This window comes from Balaenoptera ricei, chromosome 2, assembly GCF_028023285.1.
Source record: "Balaenoptera ricei isolate mBalRic1 chromosome 2, mBalRic1.hap2, whole genome shotgun sequence".
In the NCBI taxonomy this organism is placed as follows: Eukaryota; Metazoa; Chordata; class Mammalia; order Artiodactyla; family Balaenopteridae; genus Balaenoptera; species Balaenoptera ricei.
In genome coordinates, this window is record NC_082640.1 from 179,352,981 (window position 1) to 179,373,567 (window position 20,587).

At 42.0% G+C, this 20,587-nt stretch overlaps 1 long non-coding RNA gene across 2 annotated transcripts in view; it reads right to left on the reverse strand.

The window, feature by feature from the left end:
- Nucleotides 1-481: 481 nt before the first annotated feature.
- Nucleotides 482-20,587, reverse strand: part of LOC132360759 (uncharacterized) — a 49,783-nt gene continuing 29,677 nt past the window's right edge. The window contains exon 3 of one of the 2 annotated variants that reach the window (XR_009501172.1): nt 482-680. This is a non-coding gene — a long non-coding RNA (uncharacterized LOC132360759). Of the gene's footprint in view, nt 681-11,588; nt 11,862-20,587 lie in introns of those variants that run through there. The other variant, XR_009501173.1, reaches the window with a different exon arrangement.

The following is a 20,587-nucleotide window of genomic DNA, read 5'->3' on the forward strand; positions in this document are numbered from 1 at the left end:
TCTTCCTTCAGAATTTGGAAGGCTGTGCTCCACTGTCACCTCACATACAGTGTTGGTGTTCAGAAGTTGCAAGCCATTCTGATTCTCAGTCCTTCCTGTGAAAATTGTTTTCCCCTCTGGAAGCATGTGGGATTCCACCTTGCCCACAGCATTCTGAAATGTCATGGCTATGTGCCTTAGTGTGGGTGGGTCTACTTGCTTCTGTTGTCCTGGGCCTTGATGGATCCCTTCATGTTACAGAACTCTGGTTCTGCAGCTCGTCACTCAAGATTCCAATACTGAGAGACAAGTATTGGGTAAAAGGAAAGATAGCTTTATTGAGGAAGCTGGCAATCCTGGGGAGAAGGTGGACTCGTTTCCCAAAGAACCAACTCCCCATTGTCAGTTAGGGGGCAAGAGCTTTTACAGGGGAGTTTAAGGTGTTTACGGGGTGAGGGTGGGGGGGTACACGCAGAACAGCACAGTCAGCTCTGACATTCATCTTGAACTTGGTCATGTGATAGTCTGATCAGCATCAACTTTATTGTTTTAAGTACAGTTAATCATCAACTCCAGGGTTGGATGGTTCCCATTTCCTTGAGGTCAGCTCTTGGAATTGTGTGAGATGGAGCAGCTTATATCATGGCTACAGTCTGGTCATCATGTAGTTAACTTCTTCCACCTGGTGGGGGCTTTGGTATCTGCAAAACAGCTCAAAAATATGGCTCAGAATATTATCTATAGCCCTTAAGGAGGAACTAAAAGTCCTTGATTCTGTTTAATGGCTAAACTATTATTATTTTTTCTTGCTTAAAAATTTTCCTTTGTTTCTGCATTTTCTCACTTCTCTAATTAAATTTACATTGGCTAACGGTTTGCAGGGCAGAAGTTGAGACACAGATGTAGAGAACAGACATATGGACACCAAGGGGGGAAAACTGCGGTGGGGTGGGGATGGTGGTGTGCTGAATTGGGCGATTGGGATTGACATGTATACACTGATGTGTATAAAATTGATGACTGATAAGAACCTGCAGTACAAACAAACAAACAAACAAAAAACACAACTAATACTAAACTTTCTTTGGGTTATTTGTATGGAAATTTGTTAATATAAATGTTTCAGACATTACATGAAATTTCTAAAAATCTTATATGTTCTGGTATAATGTTATAAGTCATAATTCTAGTTATTACTTTCAAATGTATATCTCAGAAATTAAAAAAAAAAAATTTACGTTGGCTAAAGTTTTTCTACAGACAAGACGCAGGTAGAAGACATGGTGGGGAGGGTCGTCTCTTCCAGGAAAGCCCCATAGGGTCCTGCTATGTTACATTCAGATGAGAAACTCAGCTCCTTCAATCCTAGGAAAGCAACTTGAATTTTTTATGAATAAATTCCTCCTCTCTGTTTCCTATCTTTCCCTTTTTTGAACTGCTCCTATTTAGGTATTGGACCTCCTGAACTGGTCCTCATGTTTTCTTGTCATTTAAACCCCTTCTTTGTCATTCTACTCTACTTTCCAAGAGATTTTCCAACTTTATCATGCTACCTCTTGACTGAATTTTTCATTTCCGCTATCGTATTTTTAGATTTCCTTTTGGTCTTGGGATAGTCTTTTTTATAGCATTTCCCTCTGTTTAAAGCATCCTTCACTACAAGAGAAGGTACTAATGATACTAACTGTTAAGACTGGCAAGGATAATTTTTTTCAAGTTTACTCTTATCTCATAGCTTTGGTTTCTTTCAAGTGGCTTTTGTTTGTTTTGGCGGCTTTCATATTGAGTGTTTTCTCAAATGTCTTGGCTGATGGGTAGTATTCACAAGTAGTCACTAAAAAGTTGACTGCAAGTCTGGACAAGGTGGTGAGGAGCTTATTGACAGTGTTTATGTTGGGTGACCTGGTGGGCAATTTCCTGGAAAATCCCAGATCTTAGTACTTTTGGTTCCTTTCTCTTGGGTTGGCTAAATTTCCCAGAAACACTCCGAATCTCTTTCTGGAGGCCAATGGAGGAAGATAATTGACTTTTTCAACTTTTAGTGGAAACATACTCAGCCTCCTTTCAGAAAAGGTCATATATACAACTTCCTTTTTTATATGAAAAAAGTTATTTTCAGTAATGATCATGTAAGGATAAGTATTAATCATTTTTAATTCCTTCTTTAGTTTTAAAGCAAACTATTAATGGTTAAATCAGAAGAATACATTTCAAAGATATTATGCAAGTTCAGTAAAACATTTCAAGTAATAACTGAAACCTGCACTTACCAATCAAATGTACAGCATTCAATTCACACTCCAATTTATTGATTTAAATTTTAAGCATTAATAAAATTCCATGTGGCCACATAGAATGACAAGGATGAAATAACTTAAGTTCTGGTTTTTGTTTTGTTTTGTCTTGTTTACAATTGTGTTTTTATTGTTGATTTTGAGTTTCCTTTATAAATGATGGACTATTCAGACAGGAGACCCACTTCACACCCTAAGAATCTGGGACAGATCTGAAATGTTAGCAACTTGCTCTCAAACAATGCACATTGCTGAATCCACTTGTGCTGAGGTTTCTTTTAATTAACTTCTATGTAGAAAAAAATATTTAAAGATGAGCAATAAAAATGTGCTGTTTTGAAGCTTACATCTATCACATTGTTCTGCAGCCATCACCACCACCCATTTCCAAAAATTTTACCTTCCCAAACAGTAACTCTGTACCCATTAAAACAATTACCCATCCTCTCCTGACAATCATCATTCTACTTTGTCTCTATGAAGTTGACTACTCTCAGTACCTCATATAAGCAGAATCTTACAGTATTTGTCCTTTTGTGACTGGCTTGTTTCACTTAGCATGTCTTCAAGGTTCATCCGTGTTGTTGCATTTGTCAGAATTCCCTTCCGTTTTAAGGCTGAATAATATTCCATTCTATAGATGTACTACATTTTGTTTATCCATTCATCCATCCATGGACAATTGGGTTGCTTCCATTTTCTGCCTATTGTGAATAATGCTGCTGTAAATGTGGTTGTACAAATATCTCTTTGAGTCCCTGCTTTTACTTCTTTTTGGATATACACCAAGAAGTGAAATTGCTGGATCATAAGGTAATCCTGTTTCATTGTTTGAGGAATCACCATACCATTTTCCACAGCAGCTGAACCATTTTACATTCCCACCAGCAATGCACAAGGGTTCCAATTTCTCTACATCCTCCCCAATGTTATTTTCTGTTTTTTTTAAAATACTAGGCATCCTAATGTGTGTGAAGCAGCAAACTTACTTATAATCAATTTTATAAATTTTGTGAAGTTCTGTACCCAGAAGGTATGCCCTTGTTGCCTGTACCCAAGACTGACTCTTCCACCTCTTGCCTTTGGTACTTGGCTGACCTCCAGCTAGTAAAGTTCTCCAGCAAATCTCCCTGTTTTCCAGCATGGCGCCCTCGACATCCCAAGTCCAGAGTCCCTCTTTTTACCATCTCCAGAGAATAAGGCTGTCATCTTCTGCTGGAGTAGGAAAGCAGAAAGTCCAGCGACATAAAGTGGCAGAAAGAAGCTGGAAGTCTAAGCGCTTCTTGAACTTTCAACCATTCTTCCTGTTTCTAGCCCCAAATCCCCCCCACTTCCAAAAGTACCATACACCACTTCTGCAATGTTCATCCATTGTTTCTCAGGTCCATTGCACTTAGGATTTAGTGCCTCTGATTTGCTAAATCACTTACATTTTATCCCTTTGTTTCCCAGCTTCCAATTCCAGATCCCCAATTTGCTGCTGCCTCCTCTTCTTCTCCCTTTAGCCTTGATGGTCTAAGCCTTCTTAAAAATCCCTTTACTGTAATTTTGATGGGATTTCAGAAGACAGCAAAGCTAGACACATGTGTTCAGTCTGTCATCTTTAACTTCAAGCCTTTACTGGGCTTTCAAATGTATTACTTAATATAAATTGTTCTATTAAAGGTGAAATTAAAAATGAGGAAACTGAGGCCCAAGACCACACAGCAGGAAGTGGCAAGGCTAGGATTCAAAACCAAGTTAGGGCTCACTCCCCTCAGAGGTCATACTGCCTCTCAGATTACACAGCTGGAGGTTGAGTCTTGGGCAAATAAGTGGTACAAGGAAGGTCAGGAGGATGCAGTTGCCATGGAGGATGAGCCGAGACAGGCCAACTAGGATCAAAATGGCCAGACCAGGGCTCGTAGGCAGCAAGGTGCAGAATCCCGGAGTTCAAGGAAATAAGCACTGAAGATACGTGACACTGTGTGCTCATTCTCTTAGAGCTGAGGCTTTTGGCTTCTGCTAGCCAATCCAGTAACCATGGCCTGGGGCCATGATGACTTGGATGGTCAAGGAAGAAATGCACAACTTGATTCTCTGCATTCAGTACAGAGAGTCCTATGAGCCATCCTACCGCAAACATGCAGGGGTCCCTGCACATCCACAGCTGCCTTCAGCTCTGCCCTCAACACAGCACCACTGAACATTCCGAGATTAACTGCCTCCTCAGCAACAGCTCCTCTACCCTGCTCCCCCTCCCCACTCACAGACCCCATTTGGCCTGTGTTTCCAGGGTCTTTCTGGCTCCGCTGGGACTGTCTCCTGCTTGCACACACATACATCTACCACTGCTCTATCCACAGTTGCCTTTTTGTGTTTGCTTGTTTCTGATTTCCAGTTTCCTTTATTTGCTCAACAAACTTACTGGACACCTCTTACGTGCTGAGTCTTAGGTGGGCAGCAGGAATGCAGAGGTGAATAAGATACCCCTGCCCACAGGAGCTCACAGGCCCAGGGAGACAGACAGGTAAACAGGCAGTCTTTCTGCAGTGTGGTCTGAGCTGGGATGGAGGTGAAGGGGGCTATGGAAGTTCACGGAGGGCCCCGAGTGCCGCAGAGGGAGTCACTGAAAGCTCCTCAAGGAGCACTTTCCATGTAAACTGAAGCATGAAGGAGGAGTAAGAGTTTGATTCTTACACCTGCTCTGTGGCAAGGACTGAGGCATAAATTTTGATTCATTTATTCATCCAACCACCCAAACTAATGTTTAATAGCTTCCACCGTGTGCCTGACCTCACGTGAGTACTGGTGAGTACCCAGCACATCGCGCCAGCCTGGGGAGCTCCCCTTGAGCTCTCGGCTCTCCGAAACTCCCCCACCAAGAAGTCACCTGCTTTCTGAGGCCAACCTCAGACCCTGATAGGGCACTTCTACCACCTGGCACCATCTCCCTCTGCCTCCAAATATTAGTGGATTTCCCAGACTCGTCTGATTTTCCAAGGGGCCCTTGTATAACCAAAGTACCACAGTCTGACCTCTGAAAAATTACTGGAAAGTCTCTCCCTCCTCCTCCAAGCATGGAAGTTCATGCAAGGTCATACAGAAGACACTCTGATGAAGTAGCTAGATTGTGTGGAATTCATTGTTGATGACAGCCAAGCCCAGAACACACAATCCTGGAGGAAGCATCGGAACTGATTTGAATCTCTCTTCACAAAGAGGGGATCCAGAATTTAGAGTGTGACCTTGAACAAAACTCCAGTTTGCTCCTGGACTGAGCATCCACTCTGCATAATTAATTGAGAACATTGTCCTTATGACTGACAGGCCGGAAGTGATTATTTACCTTAATATTTGCTCCAGGTTCTGGGGATGTGCAAAGTGATAAAAGAAGGGGTTTTGGAAACAGTGACTTGTAGGTTCTCTATCCCTAATTGTTTGCTAACTGATTCACCATAATTACATGTAACATCTCCATGCTCCCTCAGGTAATATTTGCATAATATGGAAGCAAAACTGAAATTCCTAAAGTATAAATTCTGTGGGAGTTGAAGGCAAGCTGAGAAATTCCAGAAGGCATCACATATGTGACCTGCCAACCCAAGGCTCCCATCTCTTATATTACCCTGATTTGTACACTAACATGAGAAAAAGCAGCCCACATGGAATTTGTGAGCTGGGTCATTTCACTGTAGGATATCCATGTGTGGTTAAGAGGCAGACATGTGACAGTGGGTGAGGCAATGAGTTAGCTCAATTCCATCAGGAAATCTGGGTTCTAAACATGGTATTGCCACATTGTCCCTGAGTGTAGGAAAGGAATCTGGGACACAGAGAGTCTGACTGAGTCATCATGGATCTTCCTGAGCCAAGTGCCCTGACCCATCCCTCAGGTCTCTCGGATGCTGGACCCCAGGTCACTTGCAAGAAGAGGAAAACAAAGTTCTGGTGCTGCTGTCCTCCTCTAATAGACAAAGGGAGCCACAGCCTGGCACTCGCCATTCAGCTTCCACAGCTCGCCCCTCCCAGCAACTGCTGAGCTTGGAATAGGTCGGTTGATTGGTATGGGGAGTAATAGAGAGCCTCTGAGACACATGTTGGGACTCTCAAATTCCCAGAAACCCCCATTCTGATTTGTCTTCTTTATGAGTCAGCACCACGGAGAGCGACAGCTCTGGTTCTGGAAAGCAAAAGACTGGACCTGTAATGACCTGAAAGGTCATGAAGTCTAGTTCCTTACACATGAGGACTCTGTGGCCCAAGAAGCAGAGGGGATTTTCCAGCATCAAGCTAAATCCAATCGCCGAGGGCAAGCAGTATTCGGCTGTTCCTCTGCCTGGATTCTGGGTTCCCTGAAGGCAGGGTCTGCCCCTAACTCATCTGTATCTCCAGAATCCAGCACAGGCCAGTCACAGAGGAGGTGCTCAATGGACGCAGTTTTAACTTCTCTGTCGATCCAAATCCTCCCAGGAGGATCACCATAAGCCAGGCCAAGGAACGCCTCCCTGGGGCTACGGCCCAGCCATGGTTGAGAAGGTGTCTGTGCTTAGAGTTGGCATTACTATTTCACATGACAAACCTGCTGTGTGTTATTGTGGCTTCTTCCCAACTATGTAAATTCTCAGCAAAAAGACTATAAATTATAAATTCATATCCTCTGAATCTTTAATAATGCCTGACACAGATATTTGTAGGGTATCCACATGAAATGCTGCAGAGAGAGAGACAGAGGGACTGCTGGAAGGACAGAGACTTAGAGAGACAAAGATACTAAACAGAAAATAAGAAGAACACTGTGCATCACTGAGTCGCTACAATTATTCAATGGCCCACAAAGCAAAAGAGGACCCCTTTGAGCAGGTAGGGCTCACAGGTCAGAATTAAGACTGTTCTTCCTTTTTTTTTTTAATTTTACACTTTATTTATTTAATTTTGGCTGTGTTGGGTCTTCGTTTCTGTGCGAGGGCTTTCTCCAGTTGCGGCAAGTGGGGGCCACTCTTCATCACGGTGTGCGGGCCTCTCACTATCGCGGCCTCTCTTGTTGTGGAGCACAGGCTCCAGACGCGCAGGCTCAGTAGTTGTGGCTCACGGGCTTAGTTGCTCCGCGGCATGTGGGATCCTCCCAGACCAGGGCTCGAACCCGTGTCCCCTGCATTGGCAGGCAGATTCTCAACCACTGCGCCACCAAGGAAGCCCAAGACTGTTCTTTATTTAGTCTGATCAAGAGGAGAAAGTAAACATCATGATTCACTGTTGGTTTAAAATCAACTCCCCCCAAACCCATACGCAAGACAAGTATTGATTCTATTCATCTTCCCTCCAGTGTACGCTCTGGGCAACACCATCGCGTCCACACATTAGTCACTGGCTGTCACTTGCCTGCAGTGGAGAAACATGCTACTAAGTAAAGCCTCACAGCAGAAAGATTTCCATCAGGTTTGCAGAAGCACCCATGTGAGCCACAGCCCTCACGCCTGGGCCTCTCCTGCAGATAAGCTATCTGGTTGCCACGCGCCAGAGTTGACCAGCCGAAGGACGACAAAATCAGGAGAGATGAGCCTTCCTCCACCTTAGGAGACTCCCACCTGGATGGTCAAATAAGGGTCTTCAGGCTCCCACAAGGAAGTGTGGTTTTGTAAAAACACTGATCTGATTGTACTTGGTTACTATTGGAGTCCACATGGCTCTGCTTGGCTCAACAAATCAAGCCCAGTTTGCTTAAGCAGAATAGCAAGGCACCAAGGTCTGAGTCATCCTGCCACTTTAGACTTGCCTTCTATCCATCTTAAGCCATATCCTTTTGCTCTGTACTCAATGAACTTCTCAGGCATATGCGGCATGGCCTTTCACACCTCTGTACCTTTGCCCCTGCTCTTCCCTCCTAGGAATGTCTTTCTACTCGTCCCTGGCCCCCTTCAACTCCCTAGTCAGCTGGGGACTCTCAGGCATCTTTCAGGACCCCAGTCTGAGTCACACATCACTCCTCACCCCGGAGGTGAGCCTCATGTGCCCCCCACCATAACTTCCTATAGTAGATGAATTTACTTACTGCCTCCATTAAGCTGAGAATCCTGAGGACAGAACGTCTGTGTACTGGCTGATTGCCGAATAGCTCCACCATCCCCTCTCCCCCCATTTTACAACAGAATAAAATTTGAGAAAGTGATTCCATGTCCAGGGATGGGCATCTATTAGTCCAAGCTGCCGTGGTAACTTCATCCTCATTAGTGACGATTGGTCGTAAACCCAGGGCTAACCTCATCAGTGCATGGCATGGCATTGCCCTGGAGAAGGTTGTTGGTTCAGAAGCAAGCACAAGAGTTTGTCCAATAAGCAGGAAGACAGGATCTTTACCTGTAGAGTTGGCAGGGAATCTCTCTCTCTCTCTCCCCTTCCCTCTCCCTCTCCACCTCCTTCTTCATCTCTGTCTCCATCCCTACCTCTCCCTCTCTCCTCAACTCAAATTGGCCATGAATGAGGAAAAGCATTGGCCCAATGGCTCCTTGACGATGAGGAAAACCAGCCTCAGTGTGTGTCCAGCTTCATGGATGCCAGAAGACAGAGATGGGAGAAGCCACATCCTCCATGATACCGTGGAACCTCTCGATCCTGCAAACGTGGGTTTCTAATTCTGCCAGCAGTGCATTTCATTACTACGTGAACCAGTCTGGGTTGGGTTGTCCATCACTCATAGTTGAAACCCCTGAGTGATCCAGTGTAGTCACCTTTGTATCCCAGTGCCCAGCACCCTGCAGGAAGCATGGTAACTGCTCAAAAACAAAAGTGTCAGCATCGCATGGTCAAGTTCTGTTGCTGCTTAAGGAAAGGAATGAATGAGAAAGAGGAGATAAATCATCTGGGTGCAGTGAGTCCATCAACCACCAGGTTGGGATGGATCAAGGGCAGATAATAGCAACCACCTCACACAGATTCAACAGTGGAGCTAGTGCTCACCATGGGTCTCCCTGGTTCCAAGTGCCTGGCTTATTTCTACCTTTGGTCCCACCTGGGGGCCCAGAGCACATGGAGGGCATTATTGGGACACACTGTGTATTCCATACTCAAGGTTCCTCATCAGGAAATTTTTTTTTTTAAATCAGTATGTGTTTTTTTTTTTAAATTAATTAATTATTTATTTATTTTTGGCTGTGTTGGGTCTTTGTTTCTGTGCGAGGGCTTTCTCTAGTTGCGGCAAGCGGGGGGCCACTCTTCATCGCGATGCGCGGGCCTCTCACTATTTCGGCCTCCCTTGTTGCGGAGCACAGGCTCCAGACGCGCAGGCTCAGTAGTTGTGGCGCACGGGCCTAGTTGCTCCGCGGCATGTGGGATCTTCCCAGACCAGGGCTCGAACCCGTGTCCCCTGCATTGGCAGGCAGATTCTCAACCACTGCGCCACCAGGGAAGCCCTCTAGAGTTTTTTTTATCACTATTGCAAATGAAATATTTCTTTTTATTTCCATTTCTAGATGCTGATTATTGGAAGAGACAAAGCCTACTGATTCTTGTATTTTTATCTTGTAACCATTTCATCTTTGCCATCTACTTTATTTTAAATATTTATTACTGGTTAGATTTTATTTTTTTAACCCAATATGAAAGCCTTCGTCTTCGAGTGGGAAATCCAACCATTCAAACTTAGTGTAATAGCTGATAGACTTTATTCTATTCCTTACAGTTTATTTTATGCTTATTATTTGTTTCACCCTATTTCATTTTTCCGTTTTCTTATTTTAAGTCACGTGAATAAAAAGCTATTATTCATTTCTCCCATTGTTAATTTGGAAGCTCTCTTATTCTTTTCCCTTCCATCAGTGCCTATTTATCCTTTGCCTGCTCTCTCCACCAGGTATATATTTGCTACAAATATTTGGAACTAAAATGTTAACTAGTCTCCTTCCCACCAAAGATGAACAGTGTCCTCACCAAGATGCTCTATGTCGCCCATACTTCCTCCTCACACAGTGAGATGGGTGCTGGAAATGTTTTCAATTTCCTCTTCTATTTTTCTTTCCACTTCACATAAGACTGTGAGGATGCTTTCACTCTTCCCCTTCACCCCACCACTCCCAACCCCTAGGTTTTGCTGAGTTGGTTTTATATACTCTCAGTTGAGTAACATACATAACATACACACATATAGGCATAGCCTGTCCTTTCTATTTCAGGAGTCTTTATTCAACAAACATATTACATACCTCAGATAGTTTAAACTTATTTATTTATATTTAACTACACACAATTGTATATATAATATATTTTATTACACATCACTGCTCACCATTGCTTCCTTTCTCTTCATCTCCTCCACCCCGAGGTCTCTCTTTGTGTTCGTTTATTATTTAATGAGCATCATTTTTCAGATGGGTCATGTGGGTATACACTTCTGGTGAAGGATGTCTTTGGCGGAACCTAGGATTTGTGTCTCCATCCTTTGCTCTCAACTGTCTGTAGATAGTACTCCACTGTATTCAATCTTTTAGTTGATGCAGAGGAGAAGTCCAATGTCAGCTGGATTCTTTTTCCCTTGTAGGTAACTTGTATTTCTGCCACAGAGCTTGTAAGTGTTCTCTTTATCTTTAGAGTTGGAGGACTTTAGCAGGATATGCTTAAGACTGTGTCTTTTCTTATTAATCCAAACTGGAACTTGGCAAACCCTTTCAATCCACAGACTCAGGAGAGATTTTTTGACTCATAAAAGTTGTCTTGTGTTATTTGTTCATGATTATCTTTTCTCCATCTACCCCTTTGTCATTTTTTGAAGTTCTTACTGTTCATGTGTTAAGTTCTCTGCGTCTCTCCTCCTAGTCTTTTATCTTTTCTCTCATGATTTCCAAGTCTTTATAATTTTGTTCTGAGAATACAAATATTTTGAACACTTGCTCCTCTGAGCCTCTAACTGGGGTCTCAATCTTGATCAACATCTCCTATTTGTTTTTCAACCTCAAGATCACATTTTTCAGTCCCAGAGAGTCTTAGTCACATTATCACCTATCTCTCATTATGTTACCTTTTTGTTTTAAAATTCAAGTCGTCATCTGTCTCCACCAACCCTCCATTTCACTAGGCATCTGCTCCATGTATCATGACTTACCTCCCTCTCTCTGGCTCTGGATCCCCTAGGTAGGTTATTTTTTGTCACTCTTTAGAACTTCTGTTTAGTTTGATTATTAATGTGTCCTAAGCAGCAGAAGTTTTGCAGGTGAGAAGGTAGAGCTGGCAGTAGACCAATGAGCAGCCCCCTGCTAAGTAAGGCTCCTGGATAGAGGAGCCTCCCTGACCTCAAGCCTTCATATGCTGTCCCAGCATCAAGGACAAGGGGCATTAGTCCATTGTTCTATTAATTCTTCAGCACTTGATTGCCAAGGGGACCAAGCCCATACAAGTAGGTGAATGTTGGCCTTTGCTTCATCCTCCCAGAGTCCTCAGGTCTCAAACGGCCAAGCTCTTCCCACTGGGCATCTTAAAATGTCCAGTTCTCACCCTGGAATTCCCATAAGGTGGTCTCTACGTCCTTGCTCGATCCCACAAGGCATAACACTTGTAATTGCCACAAAGCCCGGGGCCCCACTGGAATTCAGCTGTCTCTGGACTCCACAGGTGAGGCAACTAGAACAGAGAAGGGAGAGAAGGGCCCGGTCAGGTCACATATTTCCTGATTCTACCTCTTTATCATTATTTGTATTAAATATTAGGAGGGAGGATGGCACAAAGAAATTAGCAGAAGGGAGAAGCATTTGGCAATTCATCAAGATGTGAAGGAGGACTTCCCTGGTGGTGCAGTGGTTAAAAATCTGCCTGCCAATGCAGGGGACAGGGGTTCAAGCCCTGGTCCAGGAAGATCCTACATGCCACAGAGCAACTAAGCCCGTGCACTTAGAGCCCATGCTCTGCAACAAGAGAAGCCACTGAAATGAGAAGCCTGTGCACTGCAATGAAGAGTAGCCCCCACTCGCCGCAACTAGAGAAAGTGCGTGCACAGCAATGAAGACCCAATGCAGGCAAAAAATTAAAAATTAATAAATAATTTTAAAAAAAGATGTGAAGGAATTTGGGACTAATATTTATTGAGCACCTACTAGGCAGACATCAATGCCTTTGTACATTATCTCATTTCATCCTGTCATCAAACTTAGAATTAAATACATTCATCCCCAATTGTCTCAGTCAGCTCAAGCTGCTATAATGAAATACTACAGACTGAATGGTTTAAACACCAGACGTTTACTTCTCACAGTTCTGGAGCCTGCACAGTCTGAGATCAAGGAGCCAGCTGAGGGCTTCCCTGGTGGCGCAGTGGTTGAGAATCTGCCTGCTAATGCAGGGCACACAGGTTCGAGCCCTGGTCTGGGAAGATCCCACATGCCACGGAGCAGCTAAGCCCATGAGCCACAATTACTGAGCCTGCACGTCTGGAGCCTGTGCTCCGCAACAAGAGAGGCCACGATAGTGAGAGGCCCGCGCATCGCGATGAAGAGTGGCCCCCCGCTTGCCACAACTAGAGAAAGCCCTCGCACGGAAACGAAGACCCAACACAGCCATAAATAAATAAATAAATAAATAAATAAAGTGAAACCTTAAAAAAAAAAAGGAGCCAGCTGATTCACTTCCTGGTGAGAACTCTTTTCCTGGCTTGCAGACAGTCATCTTCTTGCTGTGTCCTGTCCTCACATGACAGGAAGAAGCTCTGGTGTTTCTTCCTCTTCTTATAAAGGCACTAATCCCATCATGGGGGCCCCACTCTCATGACCTCATCTAAATCAAATTATCTCCCAAAGGCCCTACCTCCAAATATCACTATATTTAGGGTTAAGGTTTCATCATGTGAGTTGGGGGGGGGGGGGGTGGGGGGAAGGGTACACAAACATTCATTCCATAACACCATTATAATGAGAAAAGTTATGAATGAAAGATTCAAGTAGATTAAATATTTTGTTCAAAGTTCAGCAGCTAGAAGTGGCAGCGATGAAATTGAAACCAAGGTCTCCCTTATTCCAAGGGTCATGATCTTTGTGCTACACCACGCTGAGCACAGACTTTCTTTTTAAAATTTTTCTTAAAAAAACAAACCAAAAAAACCAAAAATGCTCTGTCCAGGACTGCTGGTTATTTTGTAAGGCTTTATAGCATTTGCTTCTCCCTATGGTGACACTACTTGGAATGAACTTGCTGTTCCTGAGCAGAGACAGAATTCATTTTCCTCCTCTGGAATCTGTCAGAACTAAGAATAGGCCAGGGACAATCTGTGTGTTTAATAACACTCTGAGCCGGGAGCACCAGCCTGGTGAAGCATCACCTTGGCTAATGGGATGAGACTGGCAAGGGAGGCAGAGAGGCCTGTGGCCACTTTGCTGAGGCAGGGCGGGGGATCACCTGGGCTTGCCTCTCAGAGGTGTTGGTCAGGCGCACACTCACATATACACACATATACACACATGCGTGCACATGCATGCATACATACACACATGCACATGAATTCACACACATATGCACATATCCTCATGCACACATGCATACACACATATGAACATATCCATACACACACAACACACACACACTATGCAGTTTAATACCTTCTCCAACGTGAAGTATGCTAGACTCGTTTATGAAACAGATTTAATATGGAAGTAAAAAAAATAAGCACTTCCCAGTTAATGCTTAAAAAAGTGTCTTTTTAAAAAGTTCCTGATTTCTATATATTGCACAAGCAGCTTTATGCTAGCAATAAAGCAAATGAGAAAGAAGGGGAAACATTTGGTCAGAATCCCTCTAGTCCAGCCTAACACTTTGTCTTAATTCCCCCATGTTTCTCTGCATATCGTCCTCAGATGGAGAGGATTTTGGCAAAGCTCCAATCCTTTCTCGCTCAGTCTTTTCCTGCTTTGAAGATTGCTTTCAGAGTTATTTTTGTTATCATCCAGAGTTTAATCCCACAGGGTGGGATTTCCTAATGTACTTTGTTGTATAAATATCCCTACTGCTGTATCTTTTTAGTTTGCAAATTTCTGCCACCATATATAACAGCACAGAGAATACTTTTGTGAAGTGGGGTTCTACTGTTTTTGGAATATGTCTTAAGGATGGATGGATGGTCACTGGGTGGGTGATAGGAAAGGCTGGGTTAAAACTGTGTTTTATAAACTTCATCTTTGTGGGACCCTCAGGGAAATCGAGAGATGGTATGCTTGCTGCATACAAGAAAATAAGAGGTCGAAAGATGGGCTGAGCTGGGAGGGTCCCGGCAACCCCACCTCCACTTGAGTTGGAGCCTTGCTTTCTTCTTCTATGTGTTGGACTCCTGCTGACCATCTTGTTTCAGTAAAGAGTGGCACTGCTAAACACATGTTTGAACATCGGAGGTCAAAATTATTCCTAAGAATATTCCTATTCAGCTTTCATTTGTTCATTAATGCATATTCTTATTCATTTAATAATCCATGAGTGGGTATTTTCATTTATTTAATCATTCAGCACTTTTTGAAGATCCTTTATGTGCCAGGCTAGACATCAAAGGTAAAATATGATTAGCAAGCCCCTGCTATAGGGCCCACAATTTACTAGGAGAGAGAGAGAGAGACACCGGATACTGATTATGATGAGGAAAACTCAGAAGCCACCAGAATATTAGCTTACTTAATTCTCACAAATGCCTTCTGGGGTAATACTTGTGATATCCCCACTTTATAGATAAGGAGATTGAGGCTTAGTGACAAGTCAGAGATCACACGGCTGATAAGTGCCATGCGGGACTCAAACTGAATCTCTCTGACCAGGGTGGGAGCTCTCTACCACCATGCAGCCCTGCATCTCTTAGAGAGATGACTTATCAAACCACGTGACAACTACTATACAGTATAAACCATGGGCTATAAGAGCTCCAAGAGAAAAGGGGAAAGTTGGGGAGGCCCAGAGAGGGTAAGTGACTCTAGCGAAATTGCACAGCTAAGTTGGGAGAGAGCTGAGGCGGAACACCAGGCTCCTTGACTCCCAGTCCAGTGCTCCTGCCTCGTCAAGCAAAGGACAGGCCCCCAGCTCTTTGCCCTTAGGTGGGGTGGGAGAGAAGCCATTGAGTTTCCTGGGAAGTGATGTGCTGTCCAGGGCAAGGACAGCAGAAGTGACAACAAGGGGAAATTTCCCTGGCAAGGGACAATGGAAATGCGGGATTTTAAGCACAGCAAATCCTCTCAGGCTCTTTGAAAAACTGGGTCAACTCCCAATGTCGCATGCCCTCTTTGCCTGGAGTTTTCTACCTGGAACAGCATTTAATGCACCACGGACATCATTACTGTCCCCCAGGGGACTGAACAGTCTGACAATGCTCCCCAAAGTTAATGTCAAAAATTATGGAAAATCTCAGGGAAAATGTCGCTCACCTTGCACCACCCTCCTTCCCTCTGGGGCTGAAGTTCTGAGACATGAAAGCCAATCCACTTTAACATGCACCTCATCGCTTCTGCACAGGATGAAAGGGTGCACTTGAAAGGGCTGACAGAAGGCAGTGCAGGCCCTCTGGGGCTCAGCTCTATCACTACTACAGGTCACAGAAAAAGTTTCATTTGGGGGACAACAGTGCCCAGGACTGTGGGTCTGGATTCCTGAGATCCAGCTGCCAACTCAAAGTGTGACCTTGGGCATGTCACTTCCCCCCAGTGGCCCTTAGTCTCTCCTCACTTGTCAAATGAAGGCATTAGACCAGGTGTATCAGTCAGGGTTCTCCAGAGAGACAGAACCAATAAGATACATGAATCTTTATATATGTATATATGTTTATAAATATATCCTTATATAGAGCAGAAGCAAGAAGAACTACAGTCCTGCAGCCTGTGGAACAAAAACCACATTCACAGAAAGATAGATAAGATGAAAAGGCAGAGGGTTATGTACCAGATGAAGGAACAAGATAAAACCCCAGAAAAACAATTACATGAAGTGGAGATAGGCAATCTTCCAGAAAAAGAATTCAGAATAATCATAGTGAAGATGATCCAAGACCTCGGAGAAAGAATGGAGGCAAAGATTGAGAAGATGCAAGAAATGTTTAACAAAGACCTAGCAGAATTAAAGAACAAACAAACAAAGATGAACAATACAATAACTGAAATCAAAAATACACTAGAAGATGAGTGAAGTAAGTCAGAAAGAGAAAAACAAATATCGTATATTAACGCATGTATGTGGAACCTAGAAAAATGGTACAGATGAGCCGGTTTGCAGGGAAGAAGTTGAGACACAGATGTAGAGAATGGACATATGGACACCAAGGGGGGAAAACTGCGGTGGGGTGGGGATGGTGGTGTGCTGAATTAGGAGATTGGAATTGACATGTATACACTGATGTGTATAAAATTGATGCCTAATAAGAACCTGCAGTATAAAAAAACAAACAAACAAAACAACTAATACTAAACTTTCATTGGGTTATTTGTATGGAAATATGTTAATATAAATGTTTCAGACATTACATGAAAAAAAAAATACACTAGAAGGAATCAATAGCAGAATAAATGAGGCAGAAGAACGGATAAGTGACCTGGAAGACAGAAAGGTGGAATTCACTGCTGTGGAACAGAATAAAGGAAAAAGAATGAAAAGAATGGAGACAACTTAAGAGACCTCTGGGACAACATTAAACACAACAACATTCACATTATAGGGGTCCCAGAAGGAGAAGAGAGAGAGAAAGGACCCAAGAAAATATTTGAAGAGATTATAGTCAAAAACTTCCCTAACATGGGAAAGGAAATAGCCACCCAAGTCCAGGAAGTGCAGAGAGTCTTATACAGGATAAACCAAGGAGAAACACGCCAAGACACATAGTAATCAAAGTGGCAAAAATTAAAGACAAAGAAAAATTATTGAAAGCAGCAAGGGAAAAATTACAAATAACATACAAGGGAACTCCCATAAGGTTAACAGCTGATTTCTCAGCAGAAACTCTACAAGCCAGAAGGGAGTGGCATGACATATTTAAAGTGATGAAAGGGAAGAACCTACAACCAAGATTACTTTACCTGGCAAAGATCTCATTCAGATTCGATGGAGAAATCAAAAGCTTTACAGACAAGCAAAAGCTAAGAGAATTCAGCACCACCAAACCAGCTCTACAACAAATGCTAAAGGAACTTCTCTAAGTAGGAAACACAAGAGAAGAAAAGGACCTACAAAAACAAACACAAAACAGTTAAGAAAATGGTAATAGGAACATACATATTGATAATTCGCTTAAACATGAATGGATTAAATGCTCCAACCAAAAGACACAGTCTTGCTGAATGGATACAAAAACAAGTCCCATATATATGCTGCCTAGAAGAGACCCACTTCAGACCTACATACTGAAAGTGAGGGGATGGAAAAAGATATTCCATGCAAATGGAAATCAAAAGAAAGCTGGAGTAGCAATACTCATATCAGATAATATAGACTTTAAAATGAAGAATGTTACAGGAGACAAGTAAGGACACTACATAATGATCAAGGGATCAATCCAAGAAGAAGATATAACAATTATAAATATATATGCACCCAACATAAGAGCACCTCAATACATAAGGCAACTGCTAACAGCTATAAAAGAGGAAATTGACAGTAACACAGTAATAGTGGGGGACTTTAACACCTCACTTACACCAATGGACAGATCATCCAAACAGAAAATTAATAAGGAAACAGAAGCTTTAAATGACACAATAGACCAGATAGACTTAACTGATATTTATAGGATATTCCATCCAAAAACAGCAGATTACACTTTCTTCTCAAGTGCGCACGGAACATTCTCCAGGATAGATCACATCTTGGGTCACAAATCAAGCCTCAGTAAATTTAAGAAAATTGAAATCATATCAAGCATCTTTTCTGACCACAACGCTATGAGATTAGAAATCAATTACAGGGAAAAAAACGTAAAAAACATAAACACATGGAGGCTAACCAATACGTTCCTAAAAAACCAAGAAATCACTGAAGAAATCAAAGAGGAGATCAAAAAATACCTAGAGACAAATGACAATGAAAACACGATAATCCAAAACCTATGGGATGCAGCAAAAGCAGTTCTAAGAGGGAAGTTTATAACAATACAATCCTACCTTAAGAAACAACAAACATCTCAAATAAACAATCTAACTTTACACCTAAAAGAACTAGAGAAAGAAGAACAAACAAAACCCAAAGTTAGTAGAAGGAAAGAAATCATAAAGATCAGAGCAGAAATAAATGAAATAGAAACAAAGAAAACAATAGATCAATAAATCAATAAAAAATAGATCAATAAAACTAAAAGCTGGTTCTTTGAGAAGATAAACAAAATTGATAAACCATTAGCCAGACTCATCAAGAAAAAGAGGGAGAGGACTCAAATCATTAAAATTAGAAATGAAAAATGAGAAATTACAACAGACACCGCAGAAATACAAAGCATCCTAAGAGACTACCACAGGTCATCCTAAGATGATCCTTTGGTCATCCTAAGAGACCTGTATGCAGAAAATGATAAGACACTGATGAAAGAAATTAAAACTGATACAAACAGATGGAGAGATATACCATGTTCTTGGATTGGGAGAATCAATATTGTGAAAATGACTATACTACCCAAAGCAATCTACGGATTCAATGCAATCCCTATCAAATTACCAATGGCATTTTTTACAGAACTAGAACAAAAAAATCTTAAAATGTGTATGGAGACACAAAAGACCCCGAATAGCCAAAGCAGTCTTGAGGGGAAAAAACGGAGCTGGAGGAATCAGGCTCCCAGACTTCAGACTATACTACAAAGCTACAGTAATCAAGCCAATATGGTACTGGCACAAAAACTGAAATATAGATCAATGGAACAGGACAGAAAGCCCAGAGATAAACCCACGTACCTATGGTCAACTAATCTATGACAAAGGAGGCAAGGATATACAATGGAGAAAAGACAGTCTCTTCAATAAGTGGTGCTGGGAAAACTGGACAGCTACATGTAAAAGAATGAAATTAGAACACTCCCTAACACCATACACAAAAATAAACTCAAAATGGATTAGAGACCTAAATGTAAGACCGGATACTATAAAACTCTTAGAGGGAAACATAGGAAGAATACTCTTTGACAAAAATCACAGCAAGATCTTTTTGGATCCACTTCCTAGAGTAATGGAAATAAAAACAAAAATAAACAAATGGGACCTAATGAAACTTAAAAGTTTTTGCACAGCAAAGGAAACTACAAACAAGATGAAAAGACAACCCTCAGAATGGGAGAAACTATTTGCAAACGAATCAACAGACAATGGATTAATCTCCAAAATATATAAACAGCTCATGCAGCTCAATATTAAAAAAACAAACAACCGAATCCAAAACTGCACAGACCTAAATAGACATTTCTCCAAAGAAGACATACAGATGGCCAAGAAGCACATGAAAAGCTGCTCAACATCACTAATTATTAGAGAAATGCAAATCAAAACAATAATGAGGTATCACCTCACACCAGTTAGAATGGGCATATCAGAAAATCTACAAACAACAAATGCTGGAGAGGGTGTGGAGAAAAGGGAACCCTCTGGCACTGTTGGTGGGAATGTAAATTGATACAGCTACTATGGAGAACAGTATGAAGTTTCCTTAAAACACTAAAAATAGAATTACCACATGACCCAGCAATCCCACTGCTGGGCATATACCCAGAGAAAACCATAATTCAAAAAGACACATGCACCCCAATGTTCATTGCAGCACTATTTACAGTAGCCAGGACATGGAAACCACCTAAATGCCCACCAACAGATGAATGGATAAAGAAGATGTGGTACATATATACTATGGAATATTACTCAGCCATAAAAAGGAACAAAATTGGGTCATTTGTAGAGACGTGGATGGATCTAGAGACTGTCATACAGAGTGAAGTAAGTCAGAAAGAGAAAAACAAATATCGTATATTAACGCATATATGTGGAACCTAGAAAACTGGTACAGATGAACTGGTTTGCAAGGCAGAAATTGAGACACAGATGCAGAGAACCAACGTATGGACACCAAGGGGGGAAAGTGGCGGGGGGGTGGTGATGAATTGGGAGACTGGGATTGACATGTATACATTAATATGTATAAAATGGATAACTAATAAGAACTTGCTGTATAAAAAAATAAATAAAATACAATTCAAAAAATGTATGGGAATTATAAATATAATAACTTTATTGTAGAAAAATTCTTTTTACTCTAAGGGTAAAGATTTTAGAGACAGATTTTGATTTTTTTTCAGTAACCCCAATGTGGTAGCTATAAAATATATATATATATATATATATATATATATATATATATATATATATATA